The sequence below is a fragment of the Coregonus clupeaformis genome, chromosome 15, assembly GCF_020615455.1.
Source record: "Coregonus clupeaformis isolate EN_2021a chromosome 15, ASM2061545v1, whole genome shotgun sequence".
Taxonomy (NCBI): Eukaryota; Metazoa; Chordata; class Actinopteri; order Salmoniformes; family Salmonidae; genus Coregonus; species Coregonus clupeaformis.
The window spans coordinates 62,472,282-62,499,060 of record NC_059206.1 but is presented as its reverse complement, the minus strand read 5'-3'; the positions used below and the strand labels follow the sequence as shown (position 1 = coordinate 62,499,060).

The following is a 26,779-nucleotide window of genomic DNA, read 5'->3' as shown; positions in this document are numbered from 1 at the left end:
GCAAGGGGAGCCTCTTCTCAGTGCGAGCCCTGGGAATTCCTCACGTTGTTGATCTCCAGCTCCAGCTGCTTGATGCGTACGTCCCTCTGGTTGAGCATCTCCCAGAGCCGGATCTCCTCCTGCTGCTTGTGGAACTTCAGACGCAGCTGCACACACACACACACACACACACACACACACACACACACACACACACACACACACACACACACACACGCACAGAACACACACACACACACACACACACACACACACACACACACACACACACACACGAACACACACACACACACACACACACACACAGACAGACAGACCCACACACACACACACACACACACACACACACACACACACACACACACACACACACACACACACACACACACACACACACACACACACACACACACACACACACGCACAGAACACACATTGAGAAAAAATGTGGGTGAGTGCAAGACTAGGGCCAGGATCTTTTCTGACCCTATATAGTCACCTAAAAAACTCCTACCCTACCCTACCCTACAATAAACATTCCCCGACCCAGAGTAGAATGGTATACAGCCAGGCTGGGTAACTCACATCGAAACCGCCCCATACCTCGTTCTCTGTTTTGGGAGGTGAGCAGAGCGTGGGGTCCTGTCCGTTGCTGACAGAGGTCTTACTCTTGCCCTCCTTGCCCTCCTTGTTGCCCAGCTGGTCCTGGATGTATGCCAGCTGCAGTTGGCCTGGCCGGCTCTGGGACCTCCGGTTGCCCAGGGAGTTGCCCAGCCCCTTGCTGCCCAGGCCGGAGCTCAGCTCTGTGTAGGAGTCTGGTACTCGACTCCCAGGCTTCAGGGACTGGAGCACCGGGCCTAGTGGAGGTGGAAGGTGAGCGAGCAAACATGATGTAATGATTACGTTCTTACTGTCTCACATATGGTTGGTTGATGATAACACAACACAATGCTATTGTTGTCGAGATCTATTTGAAGGTCAACATATATACAGCACCAGTCAAAAGTTTGGACACACCTACTCATTCAAGGGTTTTTCTTTATTACATTTTTTTTTTTTTACATTGTAGAATAATAGTGAAGACATCAAAACTATGAAATAACACATATGGAATTATGTAGTAACCCAAAAAGTGTTAAACAAATCAAAATATATTTTATATTTGAGATTCTTCAAATAGCCACCCTTTGCCTTGATGACAGCTTTGCACACTCTTGGCATTCTCTCAACCAGCATCATGAGGTAGTCACATGGAATGCATTTAAATTAACAGGTGTGCCTTCTTAAAAGTTAATTTGTGGAATTTCTTTCCTTCTTAATGCGTTTTGATGTCTTCATTATTATTCTACAAAGTAGAAAATAGTAAAAATAAAGAAAAACCCTTGAATGAGTAGGTGTGTCAAAAATTTTGACTGGTACTGTATATATTATTTAACAGCAGAAATGTTGAATTACGAACACAATTTATAACCAAATCCAGGTTCAAAGACATGATAGAGGACAATATAATATAAACTTTGTAGGGTCTTCTTTGCACAGGACATTGCAGGGTAGATAGATATCGTACGAATGATGCATAATGGACAACTTCCTGGCCATTCACATGACAAATGAGAATGTCACATCTTGTAGAGGAGCAAATAGGATGCAGCTGAGGCGTCTAGGCAGACCTGGGTTCAAACACTATTTGAAATACTTCAACTGGGCTCGATTGAGTTTGCCTGACGCAATGGAACCAATAGAATAGTATCAAAACCGCAAACCCGGCCCATCTGGTACTCCTGGCAGGCTAAAGCAAAACGCTCAAAATATTTGAAAGATTTCAAATACTATTTGAACCCAGGTCTGCAACTACTGTAGGTAAACAGATTTCATGGTCAGCTAAAGGGAGGAGCAAATGGAATACATGTTATCTCAAATGGAGAACTAATATCCAGCATTAGGCTCTATTAGGATCTTAGATGGAGAGACAGCATTGTAACCTTGCTGTAAATTAAAGCGCCTGCATGTCTGATGGCTGACCCCTTATACTGATAATCCTTATTCTGATCATATTGAAATACACTATACACTTTTCGATACATCATGTATAAATATCCCTTGAATAAACGTATACTACTGATAATGTACAAATCCCTTTTAAATACAGTTCTGCATTTCCTCAGCATAGCCAGCTACTCGTGCTTTTGTATTGCAGTTTCCTCATTGCATAATTCAAGTTATTAAACTATGGAAAAACAGCACACGATACACCTGCCCATCCCTACGACCACCCTCTCTCTGTGGTGGTGATCTCTGACCTTTGTCCATGCCACTGAGCCACTCCTCGGCCGACATGGCGGCAGTGCTCGCCGCCGTCATGGGGTAGATGTCTTCCTGGTACGACTCCGACTACAGGGGGCGCAAATACACACACGTACACACAGTTGATGCCGAATTGTCATGTCTTCACTACATTGCATTAATGCATTTGGATCAGTAGATTGTGACTATATAGACTATATATGAGCACTAGAACACTATATAGTCACAATCTACTGAGCACTAGAACACTATATAGTCAATCTACTGAGCACTAGAACACAATATAGTCACAATCTACTGAGCACTAGAACACTATATAGTCACAATCTACTGAGCACTAGAACACAATATAGTCACAATCTACTGAGCACTAGAACACTATATAGTCACAATCTACTGAGCACTAGAACACAATATAGTCAATCTACTGAGCACTAGAACACTATATAGTCACAATCTACTGAGCACTAGAACACTATATAGTCAATCTACTGAGCACTAGAACACTATATAGTCACAATCTACTGAGCACTAGAACATATAGTCAATCTACTGAAGCACTAGAACACTATATAGTCAATCTACTGAGCACTAGAACACATATAGTAAATCTACTGAGCACTAAACACTATAAAGTCAATCTAGTGAGGACTCAGAACACAATATAGTCACATCTACTGAGCACTAGGAACACTATATAGTCAATCTACTGAGCACTGGAACACAATATAGTCAATCTACTGAGCACTAGAACACTATATGTCAATCTACTGAGCACTAGAACACAATATAATCACACTACTGAGCACTAGAACACTATATAGTAAATCTACTGAGCACTAGAACACTATATAGTCAATCTACTGAGCAGTAGATTGACTATATTGTGTTCTATGCTCAGTAATTGTGACTATATAGTGTTCTAGTGCTCAGTAGATTGACTATATAGTGTTCTAGTGCTCAGTAGATTGTGACTATATTGTGTTCTAGTGCTCAGTAGATTGACTATATAGTGTTCTAGTGCTCAGTAGATTGACTATATAGTGTTCTAGTGCTCAGTAGATTGTGACTATATTGTGTTCTAGTGCTCAGTAGATTGACTATAATGTGTTCCAGTGCTCAGTAGATTGACTATAATGTGTTCCAGTGCTCAGTAGATTGACTATATAGTGTTCTAGTGCTCAGTAGATTGACTATATTGTGTTCTAGTCCTCAGTAGATTTACTATATAGTGTTCTAGTGCTCAGTAGATTGTGACTATATAGTGTTCTAGTGCTCAGTAGATTGTGACTATATTGTGTTCTAGTGCTCAGTAGATTGACTATAATGTGTTCTAGTGCTCAGTAGATTGACTATATTGTGTTCTAGTGCTCAGTAGATTGTGACTATATAGTGTTCTAGTGCTCAGTAGATTGACTATATTGTGTTCTAGTGCTCAGTAGATTGACTATATAGTGTTCTAGTTTTCAGTAGATTGACTATATAGTGTTCTAGTGCTCAGTAGATTGACTATATAGTGTTCTAGTGCTCAGTACATTGTGACTATATTGTGTTCTAGTGCTCAGTAGATTGACTATAATGTGTTCTAGTGCTCAGTAGATTGACTATAATGTGTTCCAGTGCTCAGTAGATTGACTATATAGTGTTCTAGTGCTCAGTAGATTGTGACCCTAAGTGTTCTGGTCCTCAGTAGATTGACTATATAGTGTTCTAGTGCTCAGTAGATTGACTATAATGTGTTCTAGTGCTCAGTAGATTGTGACTATATAGTGTTCTAGTGCTCAGTAGATTGTGACTATATTGTGTTCTAGTGCTCAGTAGATTGACTATAATGTGTTCTAGTGCTCAGTAGATTGACTATAATGTGTTCTAGTGCTCAGTAGATTGACTAAATAGTGTTCTAGTGCTCAGTAGATTGACTATAAAGTGTTTTAATGCTCAGTAGATTGTGACTATATTGTGTTCTAGTGCTCAGTAGATTGACTATATAGTGTTCTAGTGCTCAGTAGATTGACTATAATGTGTTCTAGTGCTCAGTAGATTGACTATAATGTGTTCTAGTGCTCAGTAGATTGACTATAATGTGTTCTAGTGCTCAGTAGATTGACTATATTGTGTTCTAGTGCTCAGTAGATTGTGACTATATTGTGTTCTAGTGCTCAGTAGATTGACTATATTGTGTTCTAGTGCTCAGTAGATTGACTATATAGTGTTCTAGTGCTCAGTAGATTGTGACTATATTGTGTTCTAGTGCTCAGTAGATTGACTATAATGTGTTCTAGTGCTCAGTAGATTGACTATATAGTGTTCTAGTGCTCAGTAGATTGACTATAATGTGTTCCAGCGCTCAGTAGATTGACTATATAGTGTTCTAGTGCTCAGTAGATTGTGACCCTAAGTGTTCTGGTCCTCAGTAGATTGACTATATAGTGTTCTAGTGCTCAGTAGATTTACTATATAGTGTTCTAGTGCTCAGTAGATTGTGACTATATAGTGTTCTAGTGCTCAGTAGATTGTGACTATATAGTGTTCTAGTGCTCAGTAGATTGTGACTATATTGTGTTCTAGTGCTCAGTAGATTGTGACTATATTGTGTTCTAGTGCTCAGTAGATTGACTATATTGTGTTCTAGTGCTCAGTAGATTGACTATATAGTGTTCTAGTGCTCAGTAGATTGTGACTATATTGTGTTCTAGTCCTCAGTAGATTGACTATATAGTGTTCTAGTGCTCAGTAGATTGACTATATTGTGTTCTAGTGCTCAGTAGATTGACTATATAGTGTTCTAGTGCTCAGTAGATTGTGACTATATTGTGTTCTAGTCCTCAGTAGATTGACTATATAGTGTTCTAGTGCTCAGTAGATTGACTATATTGTGTTCTAGTGCTCAGTAGATTGACTATATAGTGTTCTAGTGCTCAGTAGATTGACTATAATGTGTTCTAGTGCTCAGTAGATTGACTATAATGTGTTCTAGTGCTAAGTAGATTGACTATATTGTGTTCTAGTGCTCAGTAGATTGACTATAATGTGTTCTAGTGCTCAGTAGATTGTGACTATATAGTGTTCTAGTGCTCAGTAGATTGTGACTATATTGTGTTCTAGTGCTCAGTAGATTGACTATAATGTGTTCTAGTGCTCAGTAGATTGACTATAATGTGTTCTAGTGCTCAGTAGATTGACTAAATAGTGTTCTAGTGCTCAGTAGATTGACTATATAGTGTTCTAATGCTCAGTAGATTGACTATATAGTGTTCTAGTGCTCAGTAGATTGACTATATAGTGTTCTAGTGCTCAGTAGATTGTGACCCTAAGTGTTCTGGTCCTCAGTAGATTGACTATATTGTGTTCTAGTGCTCAGTAGATTTACTATATAGTGTTCTAGTGCTCAGTAGATTGACTATATAGTGTTCTAGTGCTCAGTAGATTGTGACTATATTGTGTTCTAGTGCTCAGTAGATTGTGACTATATTGTGTTCTAGTGCTCAGTAGATTGACTATATAGTGTTCTAGTGCTCAGTAGATTGACTATATTGTGTTCTAGTGCTCAGTAGATTGACTATATAGTGTTCTAGTGCTCAGTAGATTGTGACTATATTGTGTTCTAGTCCTCAGTAGATTGACTATATAGTGTTCTAGTGCTCAGTAGATTGACTATATTGTGTTCTAGTGCTCAGTAGATTGACTATATAGTGTTCTAGTGCTCAGTAGATTGACTATAATGTGTTCTAGTCCTCAGTAGATTGACTATATAGTGTTCTAGTGCTCAGTAGATTGACTATATTGTGTTCTAGTGCTCAGTAGATTGACTATATAGTGTTCTAGTGCTCAGTAGATTGACTATAATGTGTTCTAGTGCTCAGTAGATTGTGACTATATAGTGTTCTAGTGCTCAGTAGATTGTGACTATATTGTGTTCTAGTGCTCAGTAGATTGACTATATTGTGTTCTAGTGCTCAGTAGATTGACTATATAGTGTTCTAGTGCTCAGTAGATTTACTATATAGTGTTCTAGTGCTCAGTAGATTGTGACCCTAAGTGTTCTGGTCCTCAGTAGATTGACTATATTGTGTTCTAGTGCTCAGTAGATTAACTATATAGTGTTCTAGTGCTCAGTAGATTGACTATATAGTGTTCTAGTGCTCAGTAGATTGTGACTATATTGTGTTCTAGTGCTCAGTAGATTGACTATATTGTGTTCTAGTGCTCAGTAGATTGACTATATAGTGTTCTAGTGCTCAGTAGATTGACTATAATGTGTTCTAGTGCTCAGTAGATTGACTATATAGTGTTCTAGTGCTCAGTAGATTGTGACCCTAAGTGTTCTGGTCCTCAGTAGATTGTGACTATATTGTGTTCTAGTGCTCAGTAGATTTACTATATACAGTGGGAGAAAAAACTATTTAGTCAGCCACCAATTGTGCAAGTTCTTCCCACTTAAAAAAGATGAGAGAGGCCTGTAATTTTTCATCATAGGTACACGTCAACTATGACAGACAAATTGAGAATTTTCTTTCCAGAAAATCACATTGTAGGATTTTTTAATGAATTTATTTGCAAATTATGGTGGAAAATAAGTATTTGGTCACCTACAAACAAGCAAGATTTCTGGCTCCACAGACCTGTAACTTCTTCTTTAAGAGGCTCCTCTGTCCTCCACTCGTTACCTGTATTAATGGCACCTGTTTGAACTTGTTATCAGTATAAAAGACACCTGTCCACAACCTCAAACAGTCACACTCCAAACGCCACTATGGCCAAGACCAAAGAGCTGTCAAAGGACACCAGAAACAAAATTGTAGACCTGCACCAGGCTGGGAAGACTGAATCTGCAATAGGTAAGCAGCTTGGTTTGAAGAAATCAACTGTGGGAGCAATTATTAGGAAATGGAAGACATACAAGACCACTGATCATCTCCCTCGATCTGGGGCTCCCACGCAAGATCTCACCCTGTGGGGTCAAAAATGATCACAAGAACGGAGCAAAAATCCCAGAACCACACGGGGGGACCTAGTGAATGACCTGCAGAGAGCTGGGACCAAAGTAACAAAGCTTACCATCAGTAACACACTACGCCGGCCAGGACTCAAATCCTGCAGTGCCAGACGATGTCCCCCTGCTTAAGTCCAGGCCCGTCTGAAGTTTGCTAGAGTGCATTTGGATGATCCAGAAGAGGATTGGGAGAATGTCATATGGTCAGATGAAACCAAAATATAACTTTTTGGTAAAAACTCAACTCGTCGTGTTTGGAGGACAAAGAATGCTGAGTTGCATCCAAATACCTACTGTGAAGCATGGGGTGGAAACATCGTGCTTTGGGGGCTGTTTTTCTGCAAAGGGACCAGGACGACTGATCCGTGTAAAGGAAAGAATGAATGGGGCCATGTATCGTGAGATTTTGAGTGAAAACCTCCTTCCATCAGCAAGGGCATTGAAGATGAAACGTCGGCTGGGTCTTTCAGCATGACAATGATCCCAAACACACCGCCCGGCAACGAAGGAGTGGCTTCGTAAGAAGCATTTCAAGATCCTGGAGTGGCCTAGCCAGTCCCAGATCTCAACCCCATAGAAAATCTTTGGAGGAGTTGAAAGTCCTGTGTTGCCCAGCGACAGCCCCAAAACATCACTGCTCTAGAGGAGATCTGCATGGAGGAATGGGCCAAAATACCAGCAACAGTGTGTGAAAACCTTGTGAAGACTTACAGAAAACGTTTGACCTGTGTCATTGCCAACAAAGGGTATATAACAAAGTATTGAGAAACTTTTGTTATTGACCAACTACTTATTTTCCACCAAAAATCCTCAATTTTGTCTGTCATAGTTGACGTGTACCTATGATGAAAATTACAGGCCTCTCTCATCTTTTTAAGTGGGAGAACTTGCACAATTGGTGGCTGACTAAATACTTTTTTTCCCCACTGTAGTGTTCTAGTGCTCAGTAGATTGTGACTATATTGTGTTCTAGTGCTCAGTAGATTGACTATATAGTGTTCTAGTGCTCAGTAGATTGACTATAATGTGTTCTAGTGCTCAGTAGATTGACTATAATGTGTTCTAGTGCTCAGTAGATTGACTATAATGTGTTCTAGTGCTCAGTAGATTGACTATATAGTGTTCTAGTGCTCAGTAGATTGTGACTATATTGTGTTCTAGTGCTCAGTAGATTGACTATATAGTGTTCTAGTGCTCAGTAGATTGACTATATAGTGTTCTAATGCTCCGTAGATTGTGACTATATTGTGTTCTAGTGCTCAGTAGATTGACTATAATGTGTTCTAGTGCTCAGTAGATTGACTATATAGTGTTCTATTGCTCAGTAGATTGTGACTATAATGTGTTCTAGTGCTCAGTAGATTGACTATATAGTGTTCTAGTGCTCAGTAGATTGTGACCCTAAGTGTTCTGGTCCTCAGTAGATTGACTATATAGTGTTCTAGTGCTCAGTAGATTTACTATATAGTGTTCTAGTGCTCAGTAGATTGTGACTATATAGTGTTCTTGTGCTCAGTAGATTGTGATTATATTGTGTTCTAGTGCTCAGTAGATTGTGACTATATAGTGTTCTAGTGCTCAGTAGATTGTGACTATATAGTGTTCTAGTGCTCAGTAGATTGACTATATTGTGTTCTAGTGCTCAGTAGATTGACTATATAGTGTTCTAGTGCTCAGTAGATTGTGACTATATTGTGTTCTAGTCCTCAGTAGATTGACTATATAGTGTTCTAGTGCTCAGTAGATTGACTATATTGTGTTCTAGTGCTCAGTAGATTGACTATATAGTGTTCTAGTGCTCAGTAGATTGTGACTATATTGTGTTCTAGTCCTCAGTAGATTGACTATATAGTGTTCTAGTGCTCAGTAGATTGACTATATTGTGTTCTAGTGCTCAGTAGATTGACTATATAGTGTTCTAGTGCTCAGTAGATTGACTATAATGTGTTCTAGTGCTCAGTAGATTGTGACTATATAGTGTTCTAGTGCTCAGTAGATTGTGACTATATTGTGTTCTAGTGCTCAGTAGATTGACTATAATGTGTTCTAGTGCTCAGTAGATTGACTATAATGTGTTCTAGTGCTCAGTAGATTGACTAAATAGTGTTCTAGTGCTCAGTAGATTGACTATAAAGTGTTCTAATGCTCAGTAGATTGTGACTATATTGTGTTCTAGTGCTCAGTAGATTGACTATATAGTGTTCTAGTGCTCAGTAGATTGACTATAATGTGTTCTAGTGCTCAGTAGATTGACTATAATGTGTTCTAGTGCTAAGTAGATTGACTATATTGTGTTCTAGTGCTCAGTAGATTGACTATAATGTGTTCTAGTGCTCAGTAGATTGTGACTATATAGTGTTCTAGTGCTCAGTAGATTGTGACTATATTGTGTTCTAGTGCTCAGTAGATTGACTATAATGTGTTCTAGTGCTCAGTAGATTGACTACTAGTGTTCTAGTGCTCAGTAGATTGACTAAATAGTGTTCTAGTGCTCAGTAGATTGACTATATAGTGTTCTAATGCTCAGTAGATTGACTATATAGTGTTCTAGTGCTCAGTAGATTTACTATATAGTGTTCTAGTGCTCAGTAGATTGTGACCCTAAGTGTTCTGGTCCTCAGTAGATTGACTATATTGTGTTCTAGTGCTCAGTAGATTTACTATATAGTGTTCTAGTGCTCAGTAGATTGACTATATAGTGTTCTAGTGCTCAGTAGATTGTGACTATATTGTGTTCTAGTGCTCAGTAGATTGTGACTATATAGTGTTCTAGTGCTTAGTAGATTGTGACTATATAGTGTTCTAGTGCTCAGTAGATTGACTATATTGTGTTCTAGTGCTCAGTAGATTGACTATATAGTGTTCTAGTGCTCAGTAGATTGTGACTATATTGTGTTCTAGTCCTCAGTAGATTGACTATATAGTGTTCTAGTGCTCAGTAGATTGACTATATTGTGTTCTAGTGCTCAGTAGATTGACTATATAGTGTTCTAGTGCTCAGTAGATTGTGACTATAATGTGTTCTAGTCCTCAGTAGATTGACTATATAGTGTTCTAGTGCTCAGTAGATTGACTATATTGTGTTCTAGTGCTCAGTAGATTGACTATATAGTGTTCTAGTGCTCAGTAGATTGACTATAATGTGTTCTAGTGCTCAGTAGATTGTGACTATATAGTGTTCTAGTGCTCAGTAGATTGTGACTATATTGTGTTCTAGTGCTCAGTAGATTGACTATAATGTGTTCTAATGCTCAGTAGATTGACTATATAGTGTTCTAGTGCTCAGTAGATTTACTATATAGTGTTCTAGTGCTCAGTAGATTGTGACCCTAAGTGTTCTGGTCCTCAGTAGATTGACTATATTGTGTTCTAGTGCTCAGTAGATTAACTATATAGTGTTCTAGTGCTCAGTAGATTGACTTATATAGTGTTCCTAGTGCTCAGTAGATTGTGACTATATTGTGTTCTAGTGCTCAGTAGATTGACTATATTGTGTTCTAGTGCTCAGTAGATTGACTATATAGTGTTCTAGTGCTCAGTAGATTGACTATAATGTGTTCTAGTGCTCAGTAGATTGACTATATAGTGTTCTAGTGCTCAGTAGATTGTGACCCTAAGTGTTCTGGTCCTCAGTAGATTGACTATATTGTGTTCTAGTGCTCAGTAAATTTACTATATACAGTGGGAGAAAAAACTATTTAGTCAGCCACCAATTGTGCAAGTTCTTCCACTTAAAAAGATGAGAGAGGCCTGTAATTTTCATCATAGGTACACGTCAACTATGACAGACAAATTGAGAATTTTCTTTCCAGAAAATCACATTGTAGGATTTTTAATGAATTTATTTGCAAATTATGGTGGAAAATAAGTATTTGGTCACCTACAAACAAGCAAGATTTCTGGCTCTCACAGACCTGTAACTTCTTCTTTAAGAGGCTCCTCTGTCCTCCACTCGTTACCTGTATTAATGGCACCTGTTTGAACTTGTTATCAGTATAAAAGACACCTGTCCACAACCTCAAACAGTCACACTCCAAACGCCACTATGGCCAAGACCAAAGAGCTGTCAAAGGACACCAGAAACAAAATTGTAGACCTGCACCAGGCTGGGAAGACTGAATCTGCAATAGGTAAGCAGCTTGGTTTGAAGAAATCAACTGTGGGAGCAATTATTAGGAAATGGAAGACATACAAGACCACTGATCATCTCCCTCGATCTGGGGCTCCACGCAAGATCTCACCCTGTGGGGTCAAAATGATCACAAGAACGGTGAGCAAAAATCCCAGAACCACACGGGGGGACCTAGTGAATGACCTGCAGAGAGCTGGGACCAAAGTAACAAAGCCTACCATCAGTAACACACTACGCCGCCAGGGACTCAAATCCTGCAGTGCCAGACGTGTCCCCCTGCTTAAGTCCAGGCCCGTCTGAAGTTTGCTAGAGTGCATTTGGATGATCCAGAAGAGGATTGGGAGAATGTCATATGGTCAGATGAAACCAAAATATAACTTTTTGGTAAAAACTCAACTCGTCGTGTTTGGAGGACAAAGAATGCTGAGTTGCATCCAAATACCTACTGTGAAGCATGGGGGTGGAAACATCATGCTTTGGGGCTGTTTTTCTGCAAAGGGACCAGGACGACTGATCCGTGTAAAGGAAAGAATGAATGGGGCCATGTATCGTGAGATTTTGAGTGAAAACCTCCTTCCATCAGCAAGGGCATTGAAGATGAAACGTGGCTGGGTCTTTCAGCATGACAATGATCCCAAACACACCGCCCGGGCAACGAAGGAGTGGCTTCGTAAGAAGCATTTCAAGATCCTGGAGTGGCCTAGCCAGTCTCCAGATCTCAACCCCATAGAAAATCTTTGGAGGGAGTTGAAAGTCTGTGTTGCCCAGCGACAGCCCCAAAACATCACTGCTCTAGAGGAGATCTGCATGGAGGAATGGGCCAAAATACCAGCAACAGTGTGTGAAAACCTTGTGAAGACTTACAGAAAACGTTTGACCTGTGTCATTGCCAACAAAGGGTATATAACAAAGTATTGAGAAACTTTTGTTATTGACCAACTACTTATTTTCCACCAAAAATCCTCAATTTTGTCTGTCATAGTTGACGTGTACCTATGATGAAAATTACAGGCCTCTCTCATCTTTTTAAGTGGGAGAACTTGCACAATTGGTGGCTGACTAAATACTTTTTTTCCCCACTGTAGTGTTCTAGTGCTCAGTAGATTGTGACCCCTAAGTGTTCTGGTCCTCAGTAGATTGACTATATTGTGTTCTAGTGCTCAGTAGATTTACTATATATGTTCAGTGCTCAGTAGATTGACTATATAGTGTTCTAGTGCTCAGTAGATTGTGACCTAAGTGTTCTGGTCCTCTGTGTTGGTGTGTCAGGGGTTCTTACCTACATTGTACGATCATGGAGAGGGGCTCGATAAGGGCCTTGATCGTCACCAGTGGTTTGTAGAACCTGAACACCTCACAGGAACTCACATCCAGGCCTCTCTTGGCATGATACCCAGGGTGGAGACACACACACACACACACACACATACACACACACACACACACACACACACACACACACACACACACACACACACACACACACACACAGGAGTTAGTAGCACTGCCTGTTTCTGACACCTTGACCAAACCGCCCCAGTGTGCCATCGTGGCGCTTATTGATTTAGTCTATCCTTACCAGACATGTTCATGACACGCAGGTTAAAATACCAAAACCAACTGTGAAGCAACTATATTAATTTTGGGAACAGCAAAACACACATGAAACATGAATGCTTACATTTAGCTAGCTTGTTTTTGCTAACTAATTTTTCCTGTGAGACAAACATTGGGTTTGTTATTTGACCTGAAATGCATATGGTCCTTTTTGGCTGGATGTTTGTAGAATTTGGACCCATTTGAGTCATACAAAATCGTGTGTTTTCTACTCAACAATTAATCACAAATAAAAAGGGGAAACCTAGTTAGTTTTCTTTGATTAATCCCTCTGTTCATCTTCAATCCCGTCACGTGGTTTAATATGCTCATGAAAACCAATGACTAGATGGGAGAGGCGGACTTGCAATGCGTCGTGTCTCAAATAGAACCAAGTTCTATTTTAGCACCTGGCTACGCAGATGCCCGTTGACGCGAGCAGTTTGGATGAAACGATTGAATAACATGTATTGTATGTGTACGTTTACTTAGCAACGCTTGCGCACGCAACGTAGCCGGTCTAGTCAGCATCAGACAAACACTCCCATCTCAATCACTGTTTCATTGTTCGATACTGTCCATGTCCAACTTGTTGACTTTGTTGATTCCAAGTCTTGCCAACAAGGGACTGCATGTCACACCCTGGCTCTGGGGACTCTGAAATGTTGAGCCAGGGTGTGTAGTTTCTATGTTATATTTTCTATGTTTAGATTCTAGATCGTGTTTTCTATGTTGGCCGGTTGGTTCCCAATCAGAGGCAGCTGTAGCTCGTTGTCTCTGATTGGGTACCATACTTAGACAGCCTGTTTTCACTAGTCATGGTGGGATCTTGTTCCGGAAAGGTTTGTGTTGTGTTAACCTTAGGACTTCACGTATCGTTTTATTATTGGTGTAGAGTACTCATTAAAAGATGTACGCCTATCACGCTGCGCCTTGGTCCGTTTCCTATAACGATCGTGACACTGCAACTTGACTTTGCGTCCTCTTCAAGCCCTTCAACGGTGATTCAGTTGTTAAACTCCAGAGACAGAGGATAAGAGCATTCGCTAAATGAATCAAAATGTCAAATGGAACTAGTGCCGCTGCTCCACCACTATCAACCCCAGTGCTTCTGTTGTTACTGCTGATGGTAGGGTTATTCATGTTGTAAGTCACTGTCATCGTAACTCATGACTGAAAGCCTCGTCATCACCTCTTTGGCTAGTCAAATCAGCTGGGTCATTTGCACATCTGGTTTGGTTGCAGGCGCACACAGTGTGTGTGTGTGTGTGTGTGTGTGAGTCTGTGTGTGTGTGTGTGTGAGTCTGTGTGCTTACCCATTCCTTTCTGAGGAGTATGCGAGCGGTACTCTGTGAGGAAGTGCATGTAGGGCTTCTCTGAGCTGATCTCATAGTACCTGATATTACCATCGCCCTGAGAGAGAGACACAGAGATGGAGAGAGAGACAGAGAGAAAGAGAGGGAGAGAGAGAGCGGGAGAGAGACAAAGACAGAGAGAGAGGGGGAGAGAGACAAAGAGAGGACAGAGATCGACGGAGATGGAGGGAGGGAGAGAGAGAGAGAGAGAGGACAGATGGAGAGAGACAGAAAGTGACAGAGGTGGAGAGAGAGACGGAGAGAGGGAGAGAAGGAGACAGAGACAGACAGAGAGAGAGAGAGAGAGAGAGAGAGACACCAGTCAAACATGTAGGCAAACTCAAATACATGAAATAAATGTGGGTGTGCTCTTGTTCTTCAAGAGTCAACCATTAAAACATATTAGAATTCATTCATTCAGAAGCCCTTGATGGGAATGTGTTGTGTTTCTATCAGCCAGGTACCAGAGACCCACCTTCCCTGCTATGTACAGCATGTGTGTGTCTGGGTCATAGAAAGGGAAGAGCACCCCAGACGAACCATCTAGGTCCTCCTGTAACAAAGGCACATCTAGGTCCTCCTGTAGACACACACACACGAGAGAGAAAGTATATTATTTACTTAATCAACTAAACTTGTTAAGAGGCAAGAACACCTTATTACTTCAATAAGAATGGAGGTTTCAAGTGGACCTAACATGAACATGTCTCCCAGTACAGAATTAAAGATTGACTGTTTAAAAAACCCTAATCCGTGTTGCAGTCATAATCCCCCCCCCACTCAGATATACACACACACACACCAACAAACATCGGGTTTCAAATAAAATACTTGTTGTTGTTGTTTGCAACAAACATTCACAGCATGGAGGGATCAGATCATAATGAGACATAACCAAAACAGATACTATCTGTGTTTGGGGCTTTGACATGAAAGCATCCCGAGGATTTCCTTGTGGGATACACCCATTAGGCACCTCAGAGGGAGCCGTTGTTCAATCAGAATAAGATGAAGTCACCACTAATATGACACTGATCTAAGGTCAGTTTTGAATTCCCCCTATGGATTTGTAGAATTGCGGAGTTGTTCTAGCATGTTCCATAGAGCAGCCCCTACCAAAGTAAGCTGAAGAGTCTCCACACTGCTCTAAGGTCAGTTTTACATATCTCAACGGTTGAGAGATCAGAGATTGTGTGAGACAGCTGATCCTAGTAGTGTGCTTGTGTACCTGGTCCCAGATGGCTGTATCTTGTCAATGTGTAAACTGACCCTAGATCTGTTCCTAAGGGGGCAGCTCGATCAGTAGTGTGGTTGTGTACCTGGTCCCAGAGGGCCATCTGTCTGTGGTTCCAGCGTGAGTTCCGCCACAGCAGGCATCTTGAGGTTCCCAGAACAGCACCTTGCTGGCTTTGTGGTTCTTACAGCTGGCCTCCTGAAACATACAGCAGGAAACAAATACAAAAACAAAAAGTGTCTAATGAGAAAGAGGTTTATTTTGAAATGTTTTATTGAGTCTATATTTAACCAGATTGGTCAGAAATGAAATTATATAATTTGGAAGCAATGCCTCCGCTCAGGAAGACAGATGGGTGGATACACAACCCCACAGAGATTTTTAACTACTGTGTTTACATGACATCACAGTATGTGAGATGTTTTGGGTATCATGCTCCTGGGGTTTCAGTAGTTTGCAGAAGTAAACAGTCTATTGGTTTCTGTATGGAAACATGATGATATTTGAAACGTCAGCACGTCGCTGCTCCACAAATAGGTCTTTGCAATATCAACGTGTCACTTCTGCACATTGCCACGCCAGCTGGGTTTGAGGGGCGGAGAGGCGGGTGAGAACAGACAGAGGACATGAGTTATGGGGTGGCTGGGTACTACCCCAGTGGTCTATGGGGCGGCCGATGGGGAGGTGTCAGTTTTTGGCTGTGTGGTGCTGGAGGAGCACAGGACAGGGAGAGAGGGAGAATCCTTTCTGACAACTTAGTAACCATATTGCTTAGAGCTGGACACTAAGGCCATGTTGATATAAATAGTATTCATGCAACACACACTCAATCACCGTTACCGGTGACAACGGCATTATGAACAAAAAAATTGAATCCCACGCACAAACCCCCTCACACCCAGCAACCCCACCCGACACACTTAGCAGATTCCCAGTGCGCGGCTCTAGAACCCTGATTTCTTGTCCTTGCAGGACGTGGCCAGCCTGCTGCCATCTGTGCTGAAGGACATGGAGAGCAACACGCCAGTGTGGTGGCTGATGGTCCGACTGGATTCTTTATCACCCAGGACAGCCCAGGTTCCAGATCATCACCTGGGGGAAGGATCGCGACACGCACACACACACGTTATAAAAATCAGATACCGAAAGTGCAAATGGATTGGACAAAGTATTTTAAATTCTGTAACTTGGACAGGCGAGCAGGGGTGTGTGTGTGTATGTGTGTGTTTTGTTTAGTTTGCTTCCACTAGGGCTGTGGCGGTCATTAAATTCTGTAGCCGTGATTATCAAGCAAATAACTGTCGGTCTCACGGTAATTGACCGCTAACTAACATAAACACATTTAGCATCTCCGGTCTTCCACACATAGCCAACAAGCCACTGATAGAGACCTTTGGAACATTTACATTTAAAAAAGTATAATAAATCCATGTAATATAGCCTACACCATCACAATAAATCATTATTTATTTTAGACAGGTCTAAAAGAAACACGATATGAAGAAAATGTAGTCTATTTCAGGAAGAACAGAGAATAGCATACTTGAGTTGTCCTTATGTTAGGTCCTGATCTGGCTATGCCATATGGCTGTGGGCTACACCAGTTCATTTAGCAGACAAGATTTGCTTAGAATTCCGTGGCATTATTTTATATTATTTTATAGTATGAAGAATACAATTGAACAAAGCTGAATAAAATAGAAAGGATATTTTCTCCAAACGATTTGAGGGAGGGTGCACATGCGGTTATTCTGTGTTGAGCTGCTAACAAAGAAACAGGTAATGCTTAATTTAGAGCTATTTATGTAATATGTGATACAAATGTTGGGTATATGTTTGGATTTTTTAATACATTTAAGGTGTATGATGACCAATGATGTGATTTGAAAAAAGTGTGTGAAAGGAATGAACTCTGCTTAGTTTTTTGCGCAGGCTGTACACAACTTCATCAGTCTCTCATTCACAATTTGACAAGCACTTGATAATGCTCCCCTCAATTCCGCTGCGTCCCCTTTGTCAACGCCCCGACTTTTATGGCCAGTGGCCATTGGCCCTTGGGCTGAATATAATAATTATAATTCCTTCGCCCAGCTCGTGCCGTCAAGCACCTCCCACTCACGAATGGCTCTCCCGTCACTGTGATCGGTCTTCCTCACAGGCTACAAGTGCAAAGACAGACACATCGGGGGACGAACTGCGCAGCGCCCTTATCGACTTCCGAGGCGCATATTGAAGATATGGGAAGAACTGTCCACATGTACTTTTAGTGTCAGCCAACAAGATGAGTAGAGCCTAAAGAACTGCAAAAGCACCAGCCTATGTCAATCTAATATCCCCCATAGTACAAAAGTGGACTCTGTTATATTCTCAGGCGAGAAATAAAATATTCCAAATATATCTGATTTTTTATGAGAATATCTACATAGGCGCATGCAGAGGCCCAATATCAGCAACCATCAGTCCTGTGTTCCAATGGCACGTATGTGCTTAAGCTAATCTAAGTTTATATTTAAAAGGCTAATTGATCATTAGAAAACCCTTTGGCAACAGGTCCTCAACTGGCAGCTTCATTAAAGAGTACCCGAGAAAAACACCAGTCTCAAACGCGCAACAGTGAAGAGGCGACCCGGGATGCTGACCTTCTAGGCATAGTTGCAAAGTAAACACAACATAAAATGCCATTTAGCAGACGTTTTTATCCAAAGCGACTTACAGTCACGTCATACATTTTTGTGTATGGGTGGTCCCGGGATCGAACCCACTACCTTGGCTACGCGGCAGTAAAGCAGGCCACCAGCTGAGCTACAGAGACCAGCACAGAAAGCCATCTCCAGCACTGGCCAAAAAAGGAAAATATTAAGATGGGCAGTCTGAAGATATGAATGCTGCAACTCTGCCTCCAGAAGGTCAGCATCCCAGGAGTCGCTTTTCACTGTTGAGGGGATTGAGACTGCAAGTGTTTTGCTTCTTTAATCAGCACAACAAGTTTCAGCTTACTAACATAATTGCAAAATGGTTTTCTAATGATCAATTAGCCTTTTAAAATGATAAGTTGGGATTAGCAACCACAACATATTGGAACAGCCGAGACTGATGGTTGCTGATAATGGGCCTCTGTACGCCTATGAGATATTCCAAAATCAGACTATGTTTGGAATATTTATTTCTCGCAACGGAATATAATAGCCAACTTTTACTTATGGGAGATAGTACATTTACAGGCTACCGCTTTTGCTGTTCTAGCCTACGACATTCCCGGTTGTTGGCTAACAAAAAAGTACATGTGGACAGTTCTTTCCAATATCTTCAATATGCACCTCGGAATTCGATCAGGGACGCGCGCAGTTGCGCCTCCGACGGTCTGTCTTCACTCTGTAGCCTGTGAGGAAGACCCGATCACGTGACGGAGGCCATGTGATGAGATACTTCGCACAGCAGCTGGGCTTAAGGGAATTATAATTATTATATTCAGCCCAAGGGGCACAATGGCCACTGGCCATAATCATAAAAGATCAGCCTTCCCAGCCATACAAAGAGCCATTTACACACTTAACAATGTCTACACTGTATTTCTGACCAATTTTATGTTATTATTTTAATGGGCAAAAATTGCTTTTCTTTTCAAAAACAAAGGACATTTCTAAGTGACGCAAACTTTTGAACGCAGTATTATGTGTGTGTGAAATTTTTTGACTTTGGAATGGACCATTATCATGCACTCGTAGCGAAGAAATGAAGCATGTACTTAATTTTTCGGACTATAAGCCATGTGGCTTTTTCCCGCATTTTTCGACCTCCTGCGGCTTATATATAACGTGCGGCTAATCTATGGATTTTTACAGCTAACGTCCACTAGAACTCTTAAATCTATGGGATTTTACAGTTACAGTCCACCAACTTAACTTTATGGGCTCTATGATCAGTCCGCGCCTCCTACTCTTGTTAAAGCGGCGGGCTCCAGCAGGAAAAGCTGGAGGCCGGAAAAGAGTGAGAGGTATGCGCGAGAGTAAAAAAGTGGGAACCAAGAGTGGTACTAAGACACAGAACGAGAGACAGACCAGATAAAGGAAAAGTTTGTGTGTCTGAAACGCTTGTAGATAGCAGTACAGTTTACACATCACAGCATATGTTCTGGTAGCTACTAGTTGCACTAAATGGTAACATTCTTTAACACGTTATGCAAATATGCAACTTGTTTGTTGAAATGTTAATAAAATGGGAGGCTTCCTCAAGCAGCCATCTCTTTTCCCGACAATCCCCACTGTGCACCAACCTTTACATATGGTAATTAAACACTAAAACACCTAAGCGGCTTATAGTCCAGTGATTTAGAGTATGTACACACCATTCAACGTAGCATGTGCTTATACATACGGAAAACGGGAAAGATGCACCTATGCACTAAATAGCGAATGGAGGACGCTCCCGCGGGAAATTTTTATGTCAGTAGTAGGCTATACCCTGTTGTAGAGAGAAGCAACAGTGCTTACTATTAGGGAAGTTGAGAAACAACTGGGGGTGAGGCTGCAGGCCTACAGGCTGATGGATCTAATAGACCACCACTGTTGTTTACGCAACTGCATAAGCCTATAAAAATGTTGCGCAACATGAGCTCTCATTAAGCGTTTGATTAGATTTCGATGACATTTGCATTGATGACAGAGTGATTAGAGGGACAATAGAGTGCTGAGTAAGAGGCAGTTAACAAGTTTGGTAGGCTACTATTGACCATCAGCAGCATCAGAGCTTGGAGAAGCCTAATTACCGTGACTAAAACGGTCATGTGGAATTTGACAGCCGTCATGACTTGTGACTACTGGTGTGGCGGTAATACAGTCACCTTATCAGCCCTATTTCAACCACATTTGAGCCATTCTTATACAGTAGATTCGTACAAAGGCCTAACACTCACGATTGAGGAGCTACAACAGATTGCCAAGAATCTTGATAGGTCAAATAAAAAGAGCAATGTTCATGTCTGGCAGATAGACAGTAGACCGTAGATGCTTACTGTTGGACTTGCCAAGCAGAGAACAAGCTGCAGTAGAATGTAGTGACCCGCTTAGGCAAGCTGCAGGTACTTCAATACTGATAGGTTATTTCAATGCTATTTCCTGGTTAGCTCTCACTATTGGGTATTTGTGTTTGGATGTGAGTGCATAGTGCCTTCAGAAAGTATTCACCCCTTGACTTTTTCTACATTTTGAAGTGTAAAAGTGGGACTAAAATGGGATTTAATTGTTTTTTTTTTTGTCAACGATATACAACCAAAGTGGAAGAAAAAAATTTAACATTTTATTTTAGTTAATGGAAAATAAACCACTAATATATTTTGATTAGATAAATATTCAACCCCTGGAGTCAATACATGAGAATCAATTTTTTATATTTTTTTATTTTTTCAAGCTCTGTCAAGTTGGTTTATAATAATATGCCATTTAGCAGACACATTTTCATCCAAAGCGTTACTTACAGTTGTGTGCATACATTTTTACGTATGGGTGATCCCGGGATCGAACTCATCAATTCTGGCGTTACAAGCACTATGCTCCACCAATTGGAGCTAGTGAGGATCATCGCAGACAGCATTTTAAGTCTGACAAGATCAACCTATTGAAGTCAAAACTGTAACTGGAGACCACTAAGAACAATCAATATTGTCTTGTACAACAGTGTGGTATTTGCCTTGTGTTTTAGGTTCGTCCTGTTGAAAGGTGAATTTGTCTCCCAGTACACAGTGAAGACTGAACCAGGTTTTCTCTAGCATGTTGTTGAAGTTAGCTCTCTATTCCTTTTTTTTTATTTACCCTAAAAATTCTCTCCGATGACAAGTATCACACGACAACATGATGCAACCACCACTATGCTTGAAAATATGAAGAAGGGTATCAGTGATGTGTTGTGTTGGATTTTCCTCAAACATAATGTTTAGTTTGCGGGACATAAAGTAGATTTTTTTGATACATTTTTGCAGTATTACTTTATGCCTTACTGCAAAAACACAAGATGCATGTTTTGGAAGATTGTTATTCTGTACAGGCTTCCTTTCACTCTAAGTCATTTAGGTTATATTGTGAGTGCAACTACAATGTTGTTGATCCATCCTCACTTTTCTCCTATCACAGCCATTTAACGACTAAATAGGGTTTAAAATCACCATTCGCCTCACGGTATTCTGAGCCGCTTCCTTCTCTTCTGTACAGCTGAGTTAGAAAGGACGCCGATTTAGTAAAGACTTGCTGTATTGCACCACCAAAGTGTAATAATAATAACAACCATGCTCAAAGGAATATTCAATGCGCCTGCTTTTTTTTTTTTTCACACATCTACCAATCTTTTTTGCGGGTGCTAAAACTCTAATCTTTGTCGAGAATCTTGTGGAAATTCACCGCCCGCACTTGGAGGACCTTACACATAATTGCCGAGCACAGAGTGTCACGCCCTGGCTCGAGGACTCTCGAGGCGTGAGCCAGGTAGTGGCTATGTTTTTGCTGTGGGTTCAGTTACTTATTTCTATGTTGGTCTGAGTGACTCCCAACTGAGAACGCAGTGTCAGGGCTAATTGTCTCTGATTGGGGCCTCATTTAAACAGTCGGGTTTTCATTCGGGTTTGGTGGGTTTTTGCCTTTGAGTCTGTTTTATGGTGCAACCGTGAACTGTCACGATCGCTCGCTGTTTTTGTTCGTCCGTCAGTGAGAATAACAATATGTTTGCATTCAACGCTATGCGCATTGGTCCACTCTACTAGACGATCTTGACACAGAGATAGGAGTCATACAAAAATCATGTTAAACACTATTGTTGCACATAGAGCCCATGCAACTTATCATGTGACTTGTTAATACAAATGTTACTCCTGAAGTTATTTAGGTTGCCGTAACAAAGAGGTTGAATACTTAATGATGCAAGACATTTCAGCTTTTCATTTTTATTAATTTGTAAAAATTTCTAAAAACATAATTCCACTTTGACATTATGGGATATTGTGTGTAGATCAGTGACACAAAATCTAAATGTAATCAATTTTAAATTCAGGCTGTCACACAACAAAATGTGGAAAAAGTCAAGGGGTGTGAATACTTTCTGAAGGCACTGTATATATGAGCTTGTGTATCTGTGGGTTAGCGTGGGTGGTGTGTGTTACCTGGTAGTCATAGCCAGTGCTGAAGAGCACATTGTTGGCAGTAGGGTGCCACTCGATGAGGCCCACCCTGCGGCTGTGACCCTGCAGCTCCTTCCACGGCACCGTCAGGTTCTTCAGCATACCATGGGGAGGGATGTCCCAGACCTTCACCTGTTAGAGCAACACACACACAAATGCACACAGACAGACACACAGGCACACACACACACATACAAAGTTACATACACACACTTCAAAGCTAACCATTGACTAGAGCCAGCTCACATTGCCAAACTGAAAGGTGAGGAATTTGAGACTGACAAGGGGCTAATACATAACACACAATGATGAGTTGGAACTCTCCAACATGTTACAAGTGGTAGTAGAGGTCAGGACTTCAGACAACTTTAACTAGGCCCTCTAGTTATCTTTGACTGTTTAAAAGTTGTTGTTCTTAACCCGTCTGCTGCTTAGTCAGTGGTATGAAATGTCAGGAATGGAAAGGTGATTTTATGTGTGTGTGTGTGTGTGCACTACTGACCGTGGAGTCCTCTGAGCAGGATGCTATACAGAAGTCGTTGAAGGGGTTCCATTTGATATCCAGTACGTTACCTCGGTGGCCTGACACTTTGGGGTGATGGGGGTCCACCTTCCCTGTCTGAAAAACACAGACAAACACACACACACACACACACACACACACACAGACAGACAGAGGGGCATTAGAACATTACATCAAGCCTCACACTCCTGCCCTCACACTCCTGCCCTGAAGTCAGTGTGTGTTTGTAAGGTTCCTAGGAGCCATGGGGCCAAGAGAAGGTGGAGCTAGAGTCTGAGGTTGGATCTCATTCATCATTACATTAGATACTCTATATCCTGCCTACACATTTCTGTACATACACTACCAGTCAAAAGTTTGGACACACCTACTCGTTCAAGGGTTTTTCTTTATTTTTACTATTTTCTACATTATAGATTAATAGTGAAGACATCAAAACCATGAAATAACACACATGGAATCATGTAGTAACCAAAAAAGTGTTAAACAAATCAAAATATATGTTATATTTGAGATTCTTCAAATAGCCACCCTTTGCCTTGATGACAGTTTTGCACACTCTTGGCATTCTCTCAACCAGCTTCACCTGGAATGCTTTTCCAAAAGTCTTGAAGGAGATCCCACATATGCTGAGCACTTGTTGGCTGCTTTTCCTTCACTCTGAATTTATTTCCTTCTTAATGCGTTTGAGCCAATCAGTTGTGTTGTGACAAGGGGGCTATGAAAAAAGTATGAGACTAAACAAAACAGCTAACAACAACCTCAGTTTACCTCTGCTGCAGAGGATAAGTTCATTAGAGTTACCAGCCTCAGAAATTGCAGCCCAAATAAATGCTTCACAGAGTTCAAGTAACAGACACATCTCAAAATCAACTGTTCAGAGGGGACTGTGTGAATCAGGCCTTCATGGTCGAATTGCTGCAAAGAAACCACTACTAAAGGACACCAATAAGAAGAAGAGACCTACTTGGGCCAAGAAACACGAGCAATGGACATTAGACCGGTGGAAATGTGTCCTTTGGTCTGGAGTCCAAATTGGAGATTTTTGGTTCAAACCACCGTGAGACGTGCGTGGTTGAACGGATGATCTCCGCATGTATAGTTCCCACTGTAAAGCATGGAGGAGGAGGTGTTATGGTGTGGGGGTGCTTTGCTTGTGACACTGTCCGTGATTTATTTAGAATTCAAGGCACACTTAACCAGCAAGGCTACCACAGCATTCTGCAGCGATACGCCATCCCATCTGGTTTGGGCTTAGTGGACTATCATTTCTTTTTCAACAGGACAATGACCCAACACTCCTCCAAGCTGTGTAAGGGCTATTTTACCAAGAAGGAGAGTGATGGAGTGCTGCATCAGATGACCTGGCCTCCACAATCCCCGACCTCAACCCAATTGAGATGGTTTGGGATGAGTCGGACGGCAGAGTAAAGGAAAAGCAGCCAACAAGTGCTCAGCATATGTGGGAACTCCTTCAAGACTGTTGGAAAAGCATTCCAGGTGAAGCTGGTTGAGAGAATGCCAAGAGTGTGCAAAGCTGTCATCAAGGCAAAGGGTAGCTATTTGAAGAATCTCAAATGTAAAATATATTTTGATTTGTTTAACACTTCTTTGGTTACTACATGATTCCATATGTGCTATTTCAAAGTTTTGATGTCTTCACTATTATTCTACAATGTAAAAAATAGTAAAAATAAAGAAAAACCTGTGAATGAGTAGGTGTATCCAAACTTTTGACTTGTACTGTATATCCTGCCTACACATTTCTATACATATATCCTGCCTACACATTTCTATACATAAAAAAAGGACTGAAGGTAAACAGGGTAAATCGAAAGGTAAAATGTATATTCATTACTTGAAGAAACCGATCAACAAATGTAGAGTATTCAAAGTCAGGGACAGAATTCGTCCAGGTATGCATGATGTAATCGGCAGACCAGCCAAGAAAGAACCATGTCAGAAGAAATTCTTAACAATCTTAATCTTAAGTCTGACTCCTCTTTACAGGTCAGGACAGGCAGCCTACCTCAGCATACTTAATGATACCTCACTAGAGAACTAACCAGCAAGTCTATGCAAGGCAGCATAGCATGCCCATTGAGCAATAGGCAATGACAGTAAGGAATAGTTTGTGAATAATTCACTTCAATACCCTAGTTGGCTATGCTAACATGATGGCAAAGGTGGTACATAAAGTAGTTATTTGAGAAAGAGTGTAAAAACAGTTTTAAAAGCCAACCTTACTGATATTTTTTATTCTTTAGAGGTCTGTCAACTCAGACACTTCCTGAATCCATCTAGACAGAATGTATCAAGATCAGCAACTTATGACAGAGGTGAGCATCTTGAGCAATGCAGGGGCGTGTTCACTATTCACTATTGTTTAACACAACATGTGTGGTATTACGCAATCCTTTCGGTCTCAATATGATTTGCATCAAGACAATTCAAGAAGTTTAAGAATGCAGTAATCCGATGACTGACACAACACACACACACTCCATGACATCATTGGTGTCCAGGAAGAGCATGGTGTGTGTGTGTAGGCAAGGTGTGTTTGGGATAGGGGGGGCGAGCCTTGAAACTACATGAATGACTCAGTCTAAGAACATGCTATCAGAGAGAGAGATGGGTCATACATTTATTCGATTATAGGGACCCGAACGGTGTGTGTGTGCATGCCTGTGTGTGTATGTCGGGGGGGGGGTCTCTGAGACAAGCCATAGTTTCAACTCTTTGCAACAGAGGGAGGGGGAAATAGGTGAGTTATGTCATTCCTGGTCGGATCGAGAGTCTTTCTGATGAATCACTGCAGGTCGGATCGAGTGTCTTTCTGATGAATCACTGCAGGTCGGATCGAGAGTCTTTCTGATGAATCACTGCAGGTCGGATCGAGAGTCTTTCTGATGAATCACTGCAGGTCGGATCGAGAGTCTTTCTGATGAATCACTGCAGGTCGGATCGAGAGTCTTTCTGATGAATCACTGCAGGTCGGATCGAGAGTCTTTCTGATGAATCACTGCAGGTCGGATCGAGAGTCTTTCTGATGAATCACTGCAGGTCGGATCGAGAGTCTTTCTGATGAATCACTGCAGGTCGGATCGAGAGTCTTTCTGATGAATCACTGCAGGTCGGATCGAGAGTCTTTCTGATGAATCACTGCAGGTCGGATCGAGAGTCTTTCTGATGAATCACTGCAGGTCGGATCGAGAGTCTTTCTGATGAATCACTGCAGGTCGGATCGAGAGTCTTTCTGATGAATCACTGCAGGTCGGATCGAGTCTTTCTGATGAATCACTGCAGGTCGGATCGAGAGTCTTTCTGATTAATCACTGCAGGTCGGATCGAGAGTCTTTCTGATGAATCACTGTAGGTCGGATCGAGAGTCTTTCTGATGAATCACTGCAGGTCGGATCGAGAGTCTTTCTGATGAATCACTGTAGGTCAGATCGAGAGTCTTTCTAATGAATCACTGCA

The 26,779-nt window shown here is 41.3% G+C and overlaps 1 pseudogene; it reads right to left on the bottom strand.

The window, feature by feature from the left end:
• LOC121566274 overlaps positions 1 to 26,779 on the bottom strand; it is a 49,153-nt pseudogene continuing 22,374 nt past the window's right edge.